The 16,532-nt window shown below is 36.0% G+C and overlaps 1 non-coding gene across 1 annotated transcript; it reads left to right on the top strand.

The window, feature by feature from the left end:
- Positions 1-9,240: 9,240 nt before the first annotated feature.
- On the top strand, positions 9,241-9,313 carry Trnav-cac (transfer RNA valine (anticodon CAC)). The gene has a single exon. It is a non-coding gene; the product is annotated as a tRNA-Val (tRNA).
- Positions 9,314-16,532: the final 7,219 nt, after the last annotated feature.

Here is a 16,532-nt window from a genome sequence, read left to right on the forward strand (position 1 = left end):
TGTCAATGGTTTCTCAATGATTTTGTGCAGTTCCTTCACTTGTTTATTTCTGTTTTCATGTAATAATTTAAGGGTTTTGTTTGTTTGTTTGTTTGCTGTATAAGGACTTCTGCCTGTTGAACCATGTTCTCCTGTATTTCTTTTTTTTTAATTTTTTTATTCGATATAAATTATTTACATTTCAAATTATTTCACCTTTTCTAGCCCCCTCCACTCCCCGAAAGTCCCGTAAGCCCCCTTCTCTTCCCCTGTCCTCCCTCCCACCCCTTCCCACTTCCCCGTTCTGGTTTTGCCGAATACTGTTTCACTGAGTCTTTCCAGAACCAGGGGCGACTCCTCCTTTCTTCTTGTATCTCATTTGATGTGTGGATTATGTTTTGGGTATTCTAGTTTTCTAGGTTAATAACCACTTATTAGTGAGTGCATACCATGATTCACCTTTTGAGTCTGGGTTACCTCACTTAGTATGATGTTCTCTAGCTCCATCCATTTGCCTAAGAATTTCATGAATTCATTGTTTCTAATGGCTGAATAGTACTCCATTGTGTAGATATACCACATTTTTTGCATCCACTCTTCTGTTGAGGGATACCTGGGTTCTTTCCAGCATCTGGCAATTATAAATAGGGCTGCTATGAACATAGTAGAGCATGTATCCTTATTACATGGTGGGGAATCCTCTGGATATATGCCCAGGAGTGGTATAGCAGGATCTTCTGGAAGTGAGGTGCCCAGTTTTCGGAGGAACCGCCAGACTGATTTCCAGAGTGGTTGTACCAATTTGCAACCCCACCAGCAGTGGAGGAGTGTTCCTCTTTCTCCACACCCTCTCCAACACCTGCTGTCTCCTGAATTTTTAATCTTAGCCATTCTGACTGGTGTAAGATGAAATCTTAGGGTTGTTTTGATTTGCATTTCCCTAATGACTAATGAAGTTGAGCATTTTTTAAGATGCTTCTCTGCCATCCGAAGTTCTTCAGGTGAGAATTCTTTGTTTAACTCTGTACCCCATTTTTTAATAGGGTTGTTCGGTTTTCTGGAGTCTAACTTCTTGAGTTCTTTATATATATTGAATATTAGCCCTCTATCTGATGTAGGATTGGTGAAGATCTTTTCCCAATTTGTTGGTTGCCGATCTGTCCTCTTGATGGTGTCCTTTGCCTTACAGAAACTCTGTAACCTTATGAGGTCCCATTTGTCAATTCTTGCTCGTAGAGCATACGCTATTGGTGTTCTGTTCAGAAACTTTCTCCCTGTACCGATGTCCTCAAGGGTCTTCCCCAGTTTCTTTTCTATTAGCTTGAGAGTGTCTGGCTTTATGTGGAGGTCCTTGATCCATTTGGATTTGAGCTTAGTACAAGGAGACAAGGATGGATCAATTCGCATTCTTCTGCATGCTGACCTCCAGTTGAACCAACACCATTTGTTGAAAAGGCTATCTTTTTTCCATTGGATGTTTTCAGCCCCTTTGTCAAGGATCAAGTGGCCATAGGTGTGTGGGTTCATTTCTGGGTCTTCAATCCTGTTCCATTGATCCTCCTGCCTGTCACTGTACCAATACCATGCAGTTTTTAACACTATTGCTCTGTAGTATTGCTTGAGGTCAGGGATATTTTCAGCCCCTTTGTCAAGGATCAAGTGGCCATAGGTGTGTGGGTTCATTTCTGGGTCTTCAATCCTGTTCCATTGATCCTCCTGCCTGTCACTGTACCAATACCATGCAGTTTTTAACACTATTGCTCTGTAGTATTGCTTGAGGTCAGGGATACTGATTCCCCCAGATTTTCTTTTGTTGCTGAGAATAGTTTTAGCTATCCTGGGTTTTTTGTTGTTCCAGATGAATTTGATAATTGCTCTTTCTAACTCTGTGAAGAATTGAGTTGGGATTTTAATGGGTATTGCATTGAATCTGTATATTGCTTTTGGCAAAATGGCCATTTTAACTATATTGATTCTACCGATCCATGAGCATGGGAGGTTTTCCCATTTTTTGAGGTCTTCTTCCATTTCCTTCTTCAGAGTCTTGAAGTTCTTGTCATACAGATCTTTCACATGTTTTGTAAGAGTATTTCTTTGAGTAATCATTGTGTTTCTGCTTAAAGGGTTTCTACCTCTTGACACATGGTCTCCTTTATTTCTTTAAGTGATTTTCTTTTTCCTCTTTAAGGACTCCTACCTGTTGAGCCATGTTCTCCTGTAATAATTTAAGGGATTCATATTTGTTTCCTCCTTAAGGGCTTCTGCCTGTTGACCCATGTTATACTTTATTTTTTAAAGTGAATTGTGTGTTTCCTTTTTAAGGGCTTGTAATTGTTGACTCATGTTCTCCTGTACTTCTTTAAGGGAGTTATTTATGTACTTCTTGAAATCTCCTATCAACATCATGATATGTGATTTTATATTCAGATATTGCTTTTCAGGGGTGTTGTGGAATCTAGGACTTGCTGTTGTTGGAGAACTTGCTTCACATGATGCTATGTTTCCTTGTTTTCTGTTGGTAATGTTCTTGCATTTGCCCTTTGCTATCTGGTTTCCTCTGGTGTTTACTGGTGTTGCTGTCTCTAACTGGCTAATCTTTCATGTTGCCTCTGTATCATTGCTTCTGGGAGCCCCGTTCTCTCTGTATTGATAGGAATTTTCATATTTTTGCTAGACCGGCTTTCTTGTGGTTGTATTTGTCTATTTAATTCTGTGGCCCAATCAGGTCTTGGTGCAGAAGGAAATATGAAGTCTCCTGGCCCAGGCTGTTCCTAGCCTCTTATATCCTCAGTGCTTCAGGCTATTTTCTCTGAGTAGTACAAGTGGCCCTGCCTATGTTTTGTGGCCTCCCTTCACTCATGAGTGGTTAGCTTCCTCTGTGTACCACTTGGATGTGGCCCACTCTGGCAAAGGATAGTTCAATGCCAGAGATCAAAAGAACGGTAGACATAAAAATCATTTTAAATTGATTTAAAAAGGAAGTAGCAATATGTTATGACAAGACTGAAGATTTACATGATAAATACATCCAATACAATTGTAGAAAAATATAGAATAACATGATAAACTTGAAGATTATCATGGAAAATTAAACAGATAATCTGATATGCATAAAAATAATTCTCTCTTCATAGATGGAAGAATTAAAACATTTTCTGATGAAATTGAAGTTCACCTAGAAATTGTTTCTGATAAAATTTAGGAAATATAAAGAAAAGCATGCTAAATTTTACTACATCATAGAAAATTATATCCATAGATTGGTAGGCATAAACTATTGCCACATTGATTAAAAGTGTAATTACAAATATTTTCTGATATAGTCGAAGATTCGTTTGGAAAATATTTGTGATAAATTTCAAGAAATATATAGAAAAGCACGTTAAAATTGACTTTTTCTTGTAAAATTATATAGATAAAATGGTAGGCATAAAGTATTTCTAATGTGATTGAAAGTAGAATTGCAAACATTTTCTGATGAAGTTGAATAGTCTCATGGAAATTTTTCTGATAAAAGTGAAGAAACATAGAAAATCATGTTAAAAGTGAAGATTATCATGGATAATACTACAGATAAAATGGTAGACATAGATGTGAGAGGGCTTATTGTATATGGGAGGCTGGATAATAAGGAATAAGGACAACATTTGACAGATAAATGAAGAATATATGTAATTAAAAACAAAAGCAAAAAACACTTTGACAAAAAAATTACTACTTTACTTCAAACACAAATAATAAACATTTCTCTCTGATAAAATTGAAGATTTAACTGAAAAATATATGTTATTCTATGTCTTTTTATTGGTGAGGTGAGTCCATTCATGGGATATCTTGGTTTCTCCCTCTATGTTGACTGAGGCTTTTGCTGGGCATAGTAGTCTAGGCTGGCAATTGTATTCTCTTTGGGTCTGCTGAGATCTGCCCAGGAACTTCTAGCTTTCATAGTTTCCGGTGAGAAGGCTTGTGTAATTATGATAAGTCTTTCTTTATATGTTACTTGATCTTTCTCCCTTACTGCTCATAACATTCTTTCTTTGTTTAGTGCATTTGGTGTTTTGATTATTTTGTGCCAGCAGGACTCCTGGTCCAGTCTGTTTGAACTTCTGTAGGCTTCTTGTATGTTAATGGGCATCTTTCTCTTTAGGTTAGGACACTTTTAGCCTATATTTTTTAAAGGTATTTACTGGCCCTATAAGTTGTAAATCTTCACTGTATTCTATACCTATAATTTTTAGTTTGGGGCTTCTCATTGTATCCTGGGTTTCCTGGATGTTTTGGTTTACAAACGTTTTTCATTTTGCATTTATTTTTTGAGTTTTGTGTCAAAGCGTTCTATGTAATCTTCAGCAACTGAGATTCTTTCTTCTATTTCTTGTATTCTATTGTTGAATGTTTCATCCATGACTCTTGATTTCTTTCAAGGGTTTCTCATTCCAATAGTTGTCTCCTTCTGTGTTTCCTCATTTGTGTCTATTCCTTTTTTTAGGTCCTGGTTGGTTCTGTGCAGTTCCTTAATTTGTTTATTTTTTTAATTAAGTATTTTTGTTTTCTATATTCTTTGGTTTTTTTTTCTGTATACTATGGTTTCTCTTCAGATCCTATAAATCTTTCGCCTTTCACTTGTTTATTATGTATTCATGCATAATTTAAGATTTTTTTGCGTTTCCCCTTTAAGGGCTTCTGCCTGTTGACCCATGTTCTCCTCTATTTCTTTGAATGATCATTGTGCTTCCTCTTAAAGGGGTTGTACCTATTGTCACATGTTCTTCTGAATTTTTTAAGTGAAATTTTTTTCCTTTTAAGGACTTCTACCTCTTTGGTGCTAATCCCTGCATTTTGAATGGTGTGAAAGGTGGCATTGTGGTTTCCTTGGGTATTTCACTGTCCCTGTCAATCTATAAACAATGGAAAGTTGTTGTTCACTTCAAAAGAAGCTTTTTGGACTAAGGTTCCTTGCAATCTATGTGAATAAACATAAACATGGAAGGAAATGTTTCACCACCACCATTAGCAAAATTATGGTAGACTCTATCCTATAACCTATGAAATTCCTATCCAAAAGACTTTAACTACAATTTCAGTACCAGACATTAAAATCCCTCATGTTAATCAGGACTCAAACCCACTATGAGAGTGTATGTTTACCTCATAATAGTTCTGTAACCATAGCAACAGTGGAGAAGCCTTTGACTGTAAAGGCAATGTCATAGCATGCTGTTTCCATCACTGTTTAAGAATATGGGAAAGATTTTTTTCTTCTAAAGCCCACATGTAGTCTATTCTGATTGTGTAAAACTAGCCAGATGGAAAATAGTTTTCTAGTAACTTTGAGAAAGAGTTTTCTGTGTCTTTAGTTAAAGGGTGCTGTGCCTTTAGCATTAGTGTTTTCCATTAGGTTGAGTTAGTTAACCAAGGACAATGACCAAGTTGTGTTCTTTTGGAAACTACTTGAAATTTCAAGGTGTGGTATATTATTCTTAGTATGGTAATTTTCATTTAAAGCCCATGGTGCTGGGGAGTGCAATTAATGATGCCTTCTCCATAATTCAGTACAGAATTCAAATTTTGTTTTTTTCTTTTCTTTCTTTTTTTGAAAAAGGAAGTAAGAACATTTTATGATAAAATTGAATATTTAAATTGTAAATATTTCTGATTACATAGAAGGAATGAATAGAAAAACACATCAAAAGTTACAATAATCTTTGAATGTTAGAGAGAAAAATGGTAGACATAAAAAACATTGCTAAATTGATTTAAAAAGGAAGTAGAAACAGGTTATGAAAGGACTGAAAATTGGCATGATAATATTTGCAATTAAATTGTAGACAATTATAGAAGAACATGACAAACTTGATGATTATCAATGAAAATTATACAGATAAATTGGTAGGCATAAAAATATTTCTTTGTTCAGTGATGGTGGAATTATAAATATTTTCTCATAAAATTGAAGGTTTACATGGGATGTGTTTCAGAAAAAAATTCAAGAAATATGTAGAAAAACACGTTAAATTTGATTTTATCATAGATGATTATACATATAGATTGATAGGCATTAACTATTCCTAAATAGATAGAAAGTGGAATTACAAACAGTCTCTGATAAAGTTAAAGATTCTTTAGAAATATATTAATGATAAGTTTCAGGAAATATTTAGAAAAGCACGTTGAAATTGTGTTTTCCTTGTAAAATTATAAAGATAAAATAGTAGGCATAAAATATTACAGTATGTTTGAAAGTAGAATTGTAACCATTTCTGGTAAAGTTCAATATTCTCATGGAATATTTTTCTGATAAAAGTAAAGAAACATATAGAAAATCATGTTAAAACTGAAGATTATCATAAAAAATAATATTTGGAAAAACAAATTATAAACACTTTTCTGATAAAATTGAAGATTTACCTGAAAAATATTTGATATTCCATGTTTTTTATTGGGGAATTGAGTTCATTCATGTTGAGATACTAAGGAATAATGGTTGTTGGCACCTGTTTCTTTTGATGAAATTTTTATGTTTGTGTGGTTACCTTATGTTTGCTTTGTTGGAAGATTACATTTTTGCTTTTTCTTCGGTATAGTTCCCAAGAAACTATAGGGTCTAGGCTTGTGTTGGCCTTTTCCACCTATTATTCTTTGTTGGGCTGGATTTATGGAAAGATATTTGTGTAAATTTGATTTCATCGTGGAATATCTTGATTTCTCAATCTATGGTGATTGAGAATTTTATTGGGTATAAGAGTCTAGGATGGCATTTGTGTTCTCTTTATGTATGTATGAGATCTTCCCAGGAACGTCTACCTTTCATAGTTTCTGGTAAGAAAGTTGGTGTAACCTGAAAGCCCTAGAACAAAAAGAAGCTATTTCACCCAGGAGGAGTAGAAGGCAGGAAATCATCAAACTCAGGGCCGAAATCAATCAAGTAGAAACAAAGAGAACCATACAAAAAATCAACAAAACCAGGAGCTGGTTCTTTGAGAAAATCAACAAGATAGATAAACCCTTAGCCAGACTGACCAAAGGGCACAGAGAAAGTATCCAAATTAACAAACTTAGAAATGAAAAGGGAGACATAACAACGGAAACTGAGGAAATCCAAAAAATCATCAGATCCTACTACAAGAGCCTGTACTCAACACAACTGGAGAATCTGGAGGAAATGGACAATTTCCTTGACAGATACCAAATACCAAAATTAAATCAGGACCAACTAGACCATCTGAACAGTCCCATAAAGCCTAAAGAAATAGAAGGAGTCATAGAAAGTCTTCCAACCAAAAAAAGCACAGGACCAGATGGTTTCAGTGCAGAATTCTACCAGACCTTCAAAGAAGAGTTAACACCAATACTCTTCAAACTATTCCACAAAATAGAAACAGAAGGAACACTACCCAATTCCTTCTATGAAGCCACAATTATGCTGATACCAAAGCCACACAAAGATCCAACAAAGAAAGAGAACTTCAGACCAATTTCCCTTATGAACATAGATGCAAAAATACTCAATAAAATTCTTGCCAACCGAATCCAAGAACACATCAAAACGATCATCCACCATGATCAAGTAGGCTTTATCCCGGGAATGCAGGGTTGGTTCAATATACAGAAATCCATCAATACAATCCACTACATAAACAAACTCAAAGAACAAAACCACATGGTCATTTCATTGGATGCTGAAAAAGCATTTGACAAAATTCAGCATCCTTTCATGCTTAAAGTCTTGGAGAGAACAGGAATTCAAGGCCCATACCTAAACATAGTAAAAGCAATATACAGCAAACCGGTAGCCAGCATCAAACTAAATGGAGAGAAACTTGAAGCAATCCCACTGAAATCAGGGACCAGACAAGGCTGCCCCCTTTCTCCTTATCTTTTCAATATTGTACTTGAGGTACTAACTCGGGCAATTCGACAACATAAGGAGGTCAAAGGGATACAAATTGGAAAGGAGGAAGTCAAACTATCATTATTTGCAGACGACATGATCGTCTACCTAAGTGACCCAAAGAACTCCACTAGAGAGCTCCTACAGCTGATAAACAACTTCAGCAAAGTGGCAGGTTTTAAAATCAACTCAAGCAAATCAGTGGCCTTCCTATACTCAAAGGATAAGCAGGCTGAGAAAGAAATTAGGGAAATGACCCCCTTCACAATAGCCACAAACAGTATAAAGTATCTTGGGGTGACTCTTACCAAACATGCGAAAGATCTGTATGACAAGAACTTCAAGACTCTGAAGAAGGAAATGGAAGAAGACCTCAAAAAATGGGAAAACCTCCCATGCTCATGGATCGGTAGAATCAATATAGTTAAAATGGCCATTTTGCCTAAAGCACTATACAGATTCAATGCAATACCCATCAAAATCCCAACTCAATTCTTCACAGAGTTAGAAAGAGCAATTATCAAATTCATCTGGAACAACAAAAAACCCAGGATAGCTAAAACTATTCTCAGCAACAAAAGAAAATCTGGGGGAATCAGTATCCCTGACCTCAAGCAATACTACAGAGCAATAGTGTTAAAAACTGCATGGTATTGGTACAGTGACAGGCAGGAGGATCAATGGAACAGGATTAAAGATCCAGAAATGAACCCACACACCTATGGCCACTTGATCCTCGACAAAGAGGCTGAAAACATCCAATGGAAAAAAGATAGCCTTTTCAACAAATGGTGCTGGTTCAACTGGAGGTCAGCATGCAGAAGAATGCGAATTGATCCATCCTTGTCTCCTTGTACTAAGCTCAAATCCAAATGGATCAAGGACTTCCACATAAAGCCAGACACTCTGAAGCTAATAGAAAAGAAACTGGGGAAGACCCTTGAGGACATCGGTACAGGGAGAAAGTTTCTGAACAGAACACCAATAGCGTATGCTCTAAGAGCAAGAATTGACAAATGGGACCTCATAAGGTTACAGAGTTTCTGTAAGGCAAAGGACACCATCAAGAGGACAGATCGGCAACCAACAAATTGGGAAAAGATCTTCACCAATCCTACATCAGATAGAGGGCTAATATCCAATATATATAAAGAACTCAAGAAGTTAGACTCCAGAAAACCGAACAACCCTATTAAAAATGGGGTACAGAGTTAAACAAAGAATTCTCACCTGAAGAACTTCGGATGGCGGAGAAACATCTTAAAAAATGCTCAACTTCATTAGTCATTAGGGAAATGCAAATCAAAACAACCCTAAGATTTCATCTTACACCAGTCAGAATGGCTAAGATTAAAAATTCAGACGGCACTGTTTCCGTAGTGTAGTGGTTATCACGTTCGCCTCACACGCGAAAGGTCCCCGGTTCGAAACCGGGTGGAAACAGCTATGATCCCTTGGAACACTCCTCCACTGCTGGTGGGGTTGCAAATTGGTACAACCACTCTGGAAATCAGTCTGGCGGTTCCTCCGAAAACTGGGCACCTTACTTCCAGAAGATCCTGCTATACCACTCCTGGGCATATACCCAGAAGACTCCCCACCATGTAATAAGGATACATGTTCTACTATGTTCATAGCAGCCCTATTTGTAATTGCCAGATGCTGGAAAGAACCCAGGTATCCCTCAACAGAAGAGTGGATGCAAAAAATGTGGTATATCTACACAATGGAGTACTATTCAGCCATTAGAAACAATGAATTCATGAAATTCTTGGGCAAATGGATGGAGCTAGAGAATATCATACTAAGTGAGGTAACCCAGACTCAAAAGGTGAATCATGGTATGCACTCACTAATAAGTGGATATTAACCTAGAAAACTGCAATACCCAAAACATAATCCACACATCAAATGAGGTACAAGAAGAAAGGAGGAGTGGCCCCTGGTTCTGGAAAGACTCAGTGAAACAGTATTCAGCAAAACCAGAACGGGGAAGTGGGAAGGGGTGGGTGGGAGGACAGGGGAAGAGAAGGGGGCTTGCGGGACTTTCGGGGAGTGGGGGGGCTAGAAAAGGGGAAATCATTTGAAATGTAAATAAATTATATCGAATAAATAAAAGAATGAAAAAAAAATTCAGGAGACAGCAGGTGTTGGAGAGGGTGCGGAGAAAGAGGAACACTCCTCCACTGCTGGTGGGGTTGCAAATTGGTACAACCACTCTGGAAAGCAGTCTGGCGGTTCCTTCGAAAACTGGGCACCTCACTTCCAGAAGATCCTGCTATACCACTCCTGGGCATATACCCAGAGGATTCCCCACCATGTAATAAGGATACATGCTCTACTATGTTCATAGCAGCCCTATTTATAATTGCCAGATGCTGGAAAGAACCCAGGTATCCCTCAACAGAAGAGTGGATACAAAAAATGTGGTATATCTACACAATGGAGTACTATTCAGCCATTAGAAACAATGAATTCATGAAATTCTTAGGCAAATGGATGGAGCTAGAGAACATCATACTAAGTGAGGTAACCCAGACTCAAAAGGTGAATCATGGTATGCACTCACTAATAAGTGGTTATTAACCTAGAAAACTGGAATACCCAAAACATAATCCACACATCAAATGAGATACAAGAAGAAAGCAGGAGTGGTCCCTGGTTCTGGAAAAACTCAGTGAAACAGTATTTGGCAAAACCAGAACGGGGAACTGGGAAGGGGTGGGAGGGAGGACAGGGGAAGAGAAGGGGGCTTACGGGACTTTCGTGGAGTGGGGGGGGGGCTAGAAAAGGGGAAATCATTTGAAATGTAAATAAATTATATCGAAAAAAAAAAAGAAAGTTGGTGTAATTCTGATAAGTCTGTCTTTATATGTTACTTGATCCTTCTCCCTTACTGCTCTTAAAATTCTTTCTTTGTTTAGTGCATTTCATGTTTTGATTATTCTGTGACAGTAAGACTTTCTTTCTTGGTCCAGCCTGTTTGAAATTCTGTAGGCTCCTTTTATGTTCATGGGCATCTCTCTCTTTAGCTTAATTAGGTTTTCTCCAATCATTTTTTTAAGGTATTTACTAGCACTAGAAGTTGTAAATCTTTACTTTATTCTATACTTACAATGTTTAGGTTTGCTCTTCTTATTGTGTCCTGGCTTTCCTGGATGTTTACGGTTACAATATTTTTTTCATTTTGCATTTTTTTTGATTGTTGAGTCATTGCTTTCTATGTCACCTTCAGCACCTGAGATTCTTTCTTCTATCTCTTGTATTCTCTTGTTGATATTGGCAACCATTACCCCTGATTTCTTTCCAAGGGTTTCTATCTCTAATAGTTGTCTCCCTTTGTGTCTCCATACTTGTGTCTACTGCTGTTTTTAGTTCCTGCATGGTTTTGTGCAGTTCCTACACTTGTTTATTTCAGAATTCAAGGAAAAAATTAAGTTTTTATTTTTGTTTGCTCTTAAAGGATTTATGCCTATTGACCCATGTTCTCCTGTATTTCCATGAGTGATTTTTGTGTTTCCTCTTAATGGGCTTTTATCTTTTGCCACATGTTCTCCTGTAGTTCTTTAAGTTATTTTTGTTTTTTCCTCTTTAAAACTTCTACCTGTTGACTCTTGTTCTCCTGTAATAATTTAAGGGATTCATTTTTGTTTCCTCCTTAAATGCTTCGGCATGTTGACCCCTGTTCTCCTTTATTTCTAAAAGGGATTTTTGTGTTTCCTTTTTAAGGACTTGTAACTGTTGACCCATGTTCTCCTGTACTTCTTTAAGAGAGTTATTTATGTACTTCTTGAAATCTTCTCTCAGCATCATTTGAGGTGTTTACATTTATATCCTGCTTTTCTGGGGTTTTGGAGAATCTATTACTTGTGTTTGTTGGAGAATTTGCTTCAGATATTGCCATGATTATTGTTTTAAGTTGGTAGTCTTCTTGCATTTTGCTATCTGGTTGTCTCTGGTGTTAGCTGGTGTTGCTGTCTCTGACATGTAGCCTCTATATCTGTGCTCCTGGGAACCCTGTTCTCTCTGAGTCTACAGGTATGTACATGTTCTTGCTAGATCAGCTCTCTTATGGTTGTATTTTTCTATGTAGTTCTGTGGCCCTATCAGGTCTGGGTACAAATGAAATGGGAAGTCATCGGTCTTAGACTCTTCCTAGGCTCTTATGTCCTCAGGGTTTCACACTGTTTTCTCTGAGTCATAGGGTTGTTCCTACCTGTGTTTTCTGGCATCTCGGCACTACTGAGCGGTTATCTACTTCTGTATACCACTTGTATATGGCCTACTATGCCAGAGGATGGTTCTAAGCCAGAGACAGAAAGAAGTAGCAATGGTTTTGGGTTTTAATGATTTAAATCGCTAGCCACCATATAGATTCTCATGCCTCCAAACACTGAAATACAATCTGAACTTGCTGCTATTTACTTTGTTAAACACCATTTATTTTTACTCTAATATGCTAAACACCATTTATTTTCACTCTAATATGCCCCTCCCAATTTCACGTCATCTTTCTTATGTGATAATCCACTAAGTTAAATTACTGCTGACCATGTGAACTTGGATATGAGTCTGTCCACTTGAACACAGAAAAGCTGCTCATTAGTTAGAACACACCTCCAAACAGCTTCCAACTGCCACTTTATCCTCTTAAGAGGAGAAGCATGGAGAACACCTCCCATTAATTATTTGTAAAATTCTGGCTGTGTTGTCTTATATGGATATCTATATAATGACAGTTGCTGTGAGTTCATGAACTAAGTGCCAATATTCCTGTATGGAAATGAGCATTTCACAGCATTGCTCATTTTGTGTCCCTTATATTGTTCTTCCCTTGTCTACTTTGTTGCTTATCTCTATGATTTGGATGGTGTGACAAGAAGCATTGTGGTTTCCTTTTGGATTTCACTTTCACTGTCACTGAATCTCTAAACACTTGAATGTTGTTGGTCTTTCCAGTGATAGGTGTACCCATCAAAAGAAGCTTTTTATAATAAGGTTCCTAGCATTCTATGTGTATAAACATAAATATAGAAGGAAATGTTACACCATCACCATGAGCAAAATTATAGTAGGTTCTCTCTTATAACCTATTAACACCATATCCATGAGACTTTAACAACAATTTCAGGATCAGACATGAAAATCCCTCAAGTTAATCAGGTCTCAAACCCACTAGGATAGTGTATGTTTACCTCATAATAGTTGTATAAATATGGCAACAGTGGAGAAGCTCTTGACTGTAAAGGCCGTGTCATAGAATGCTATTTCCATCACTGTGTAAGAACATGGATAAGCTTTATATTTTAAAGCCCACATGTAGTCTATTCTGACTGTGTAAAAGCTAGCCCGATGGAACATAGTTTTCTAGTAACTTTGATATAGAGTTTTCTGTGTCTTTAGTTAAATGGTATGGTGCCTTTATCATAATGGCTTTCCATGAGGTTGAGTTACTTAACCAAGGGCCATGAACAAGTTGTGTTCTTTTGGAAAATTCTTCGAACATCAAGGTGTGGTATCTTTTTTTTTTTTTTCATGTTAGTACATTTTAATTTTTTTCTTTTTTTGTATGTTTTTGTTTTTTTTTCTTTTTTTAGTTTTTTTTACTTTTTCCTTTGTTTATTACATTTGATATTTTTTTATTTACAAATGATTTCAAATGATTTCCCCTTTTCTGGTCCCCAATTCCTCAAAAGTCACTTAAGCCACCTTCCCTCCCCCTATTCTCCCACCCACCCCTTCCCACTTCCCTCTTCTGGTTTTGCCTTATACTGCTTTACTGAGTCTTTCCAGAACCAGCGGACACTCCTCTGTTCTTCTTGTACCTAATTTGATGTGTGGATTATGTTTGGGTATTCCAGTTTTCCAGGCTAATATCCACTTATTAGTGAGTGTATACCATGATTGATGTTTTCAGACTGGGTTACCTCACTTAGTATGATTTTCTCCCTCTCCATCCATTTGCCTAAGAATTTCATGAATTCATTGTTTCTAATGTCTGAATAATACTCCAATGTGTATATATACCACATTTTTGGCATCCATTCTTCTGTTGAGGGATACCGTGGTTCTTTCCAGCTTCTGCCTATTATAAATAGGGCTGTATCTTATTCTTAGCATTCTTATTTTCATTTAATAGCCCATGGTTCTGGGAAGTGCAATTATTGATGCCTGCTTGAGAATTTAGAACAGACTTTAAACTTTGGGTTCATTTTTTTTTCTTTTCCTATTCTTGCATTTCACTGAAAAAAGAAGTAACAATATTTTATGATAAAGTTGAAGATTTACCTTGATATATTTCTGATAATATTGATGAAGTATATAGATAAAGTCAAAATCACAATATTCTTCGAATATTAGACAGAAAACCTTTTGCATAAAAATCATTGCAAATTGATTTAAAAAGAACGTTGAAACAAGTTATGACAGGATTGAAGATTTACATGATAAATATTTCCAATGAAATTTTAAAAATATAGAATAACCTGACACACTTGGAGATTATTATCAAAAGTTATACAGATAAAATGGTAGGCAGAAAAATATTTCTTTTTTAATTGGTGGTGGAATTATAAACATTTTTGATAAAATTTATATTTTACATGGAAAGTATTACCGTGAAAATTCAAGAAATGTGGAGTAAAACACATTAAATTTGACTTTATAATAGAAACTTATTCACATTTATTGATAGGCATAAACTCTTTCCAAATTGTTTGAACATGGAATTACAATTGTATTCTGATAGAGTTGAAGATTCTTTTGGAAAACATTTCTGATATATTTCAAGAAATATATAGAAAAAATGTTAAAATTGACTATTTCTTGAAAAACTATACAGATAAAATTGTAGGCATAGAATATTTCTAATTTGATTGAAAGGAGAATTGCAAACATTTTCTGAGAGAGTTGAATATTCTCATGGATTTTTCTGATAAAATTGAAGAAACCTATAGAAAATCATGTTAAAAGTGAAGATTATAATGGAAAATTTAATACAGATAAAAATGTAGACATAGTTTTGAGATGGCTTATGTGATATTGGGGGGATGGAAAACCAGGAATATGGACAACATTAGAAAGGTAAATGAAGAATATATCTAATCAAGAAAAGGAGCAAAAAAACCCCACTTTGACATAAAAATTAATACTTTATTTGAAAAACAAACTATAAACCATTTTTCTGATGAAATTGAAGATTTACATGAAAAACATTTCTTATTCTATTTCTTTTTATTGGGGAGTTGAGTCTATTCATGTTAAGAGATATCAAGGAATACTGATTGTTAGCTCCTTTACTTTGATGTAATTTTTATGTTTGTGTGGTTAGGTTCATTTTGCATGGTTGGAAGATTACTTGCATGCCCTTTCTCGGGTATAGTTTCCTTGCTTGTGTTGGCGTTTTACACATATTCTTCTTTGTAGGGCAGGATTTATGGAAAGATAATTGTGAAAATTAGGTTTTATCATGGAATGTCTTGGTTTCTCCTTCTGTGGTGATTGAGACTTAAGCTGGTTATAATAGTCTAGGCTGGGCATTTGTGTTCTTTTTGGTTCTATATGATATCTGCTCAGGAACATTTAGCTTTTATAGTTTCTGGTGAGAAGGCTGCTGTAATTTGATAAGTCTGTCTTTATATGTTACTTTATTCTTCTCCCTTACTGATCTTAATATTTCTTTGTTTAGTGCATTTGGTGTTTTAATTATTTTGTGCCAGGAGGACTTTCTGTCCTGTTCCAGTGTTTTTGAAGTTCTTTAGGCTTCTAGTATACTCATGGGCATCTCTGTCTTTAGGTTAGTGTACTTTTCTCCTATAATTGTGTTGAAGGTATTTACTGGCCCTATAAGTTTTAAATCTTCACTCTATTTTCATACCTATACTATTTTGGTTTGGTCTTAACACGGTGCTGGATGTCCTGGATGTTTTGGGTTAAAAGATTTTTTTTTTTCATTTTGCATTTTTTGACTGTTGAATAAATGCTTTCTTTTTTATTCAATATATTTTTATTTACATTTCAAATGATTTCCACTTTTCTGATTCCCCACTCCCCGGAAGTTCTATAAGCCCTCTTCCCTCCCCCTGTTCTAGTCTGTTTGAAGTTCTGTAGCCTTCTTGTATGTTCACTGGCATCTATCTCTTTAAGTTAGGTCAGTTTTATCCTATATTTTTGAAGGTATTTGCTGGTCCTATAAGTTATAAACCTTCACTGTTTTCTGTACCTATAATCTTTAGGTTTTGTCTTCTCACTGTGTCCTGCATTTCCTGGATGTTTAGAGTTACAAGCTTTTTTTTTTTCATTTTGCATTTCCTGGACTATTGAGTAAATAGTGTGCCCATATTCGTGTCCAGAAATCAGCATTTCACAGCATTGCTCATTTAGTGTCCCTTATATTGTTCTTCCCTTTTCCTCTTTGGTGCTGATCCTTGAGATTTGGATGGTGTGAAAGGTGGCATTGTGGTTTCCTTTGGGATTTCACTTTCACTGTCATTTAATCTCTAAACACTGGAAAATTGCTGGTCTTTCCAATGATTGTTGTACACCTCCAAATAATCTTTTTGGATTAAGGATCCTAGAAATCTATGTGAATGAACATCAACATAGCACCATGAGCAAATAATAGTAGGTTCTATACTATAACATATGAACTCCCTATCCACAA

The sequence above is a fragment of the Apodemus sylvaticus genome, chromosome X (genome assembly GCF_947179515.1).
Source record: "Apodemus sylvaticus chromosome X, mApoSyl1.1, whole genome shotgun sequence".
In the NCBI taxonomy this organism is placed as follows: domain Eukaryota; kingdom Metazoa; phylum Chordata; class Mammalia; order Rodentia; family Muridae; genus Apodemus; species Apodemus sylvaticus.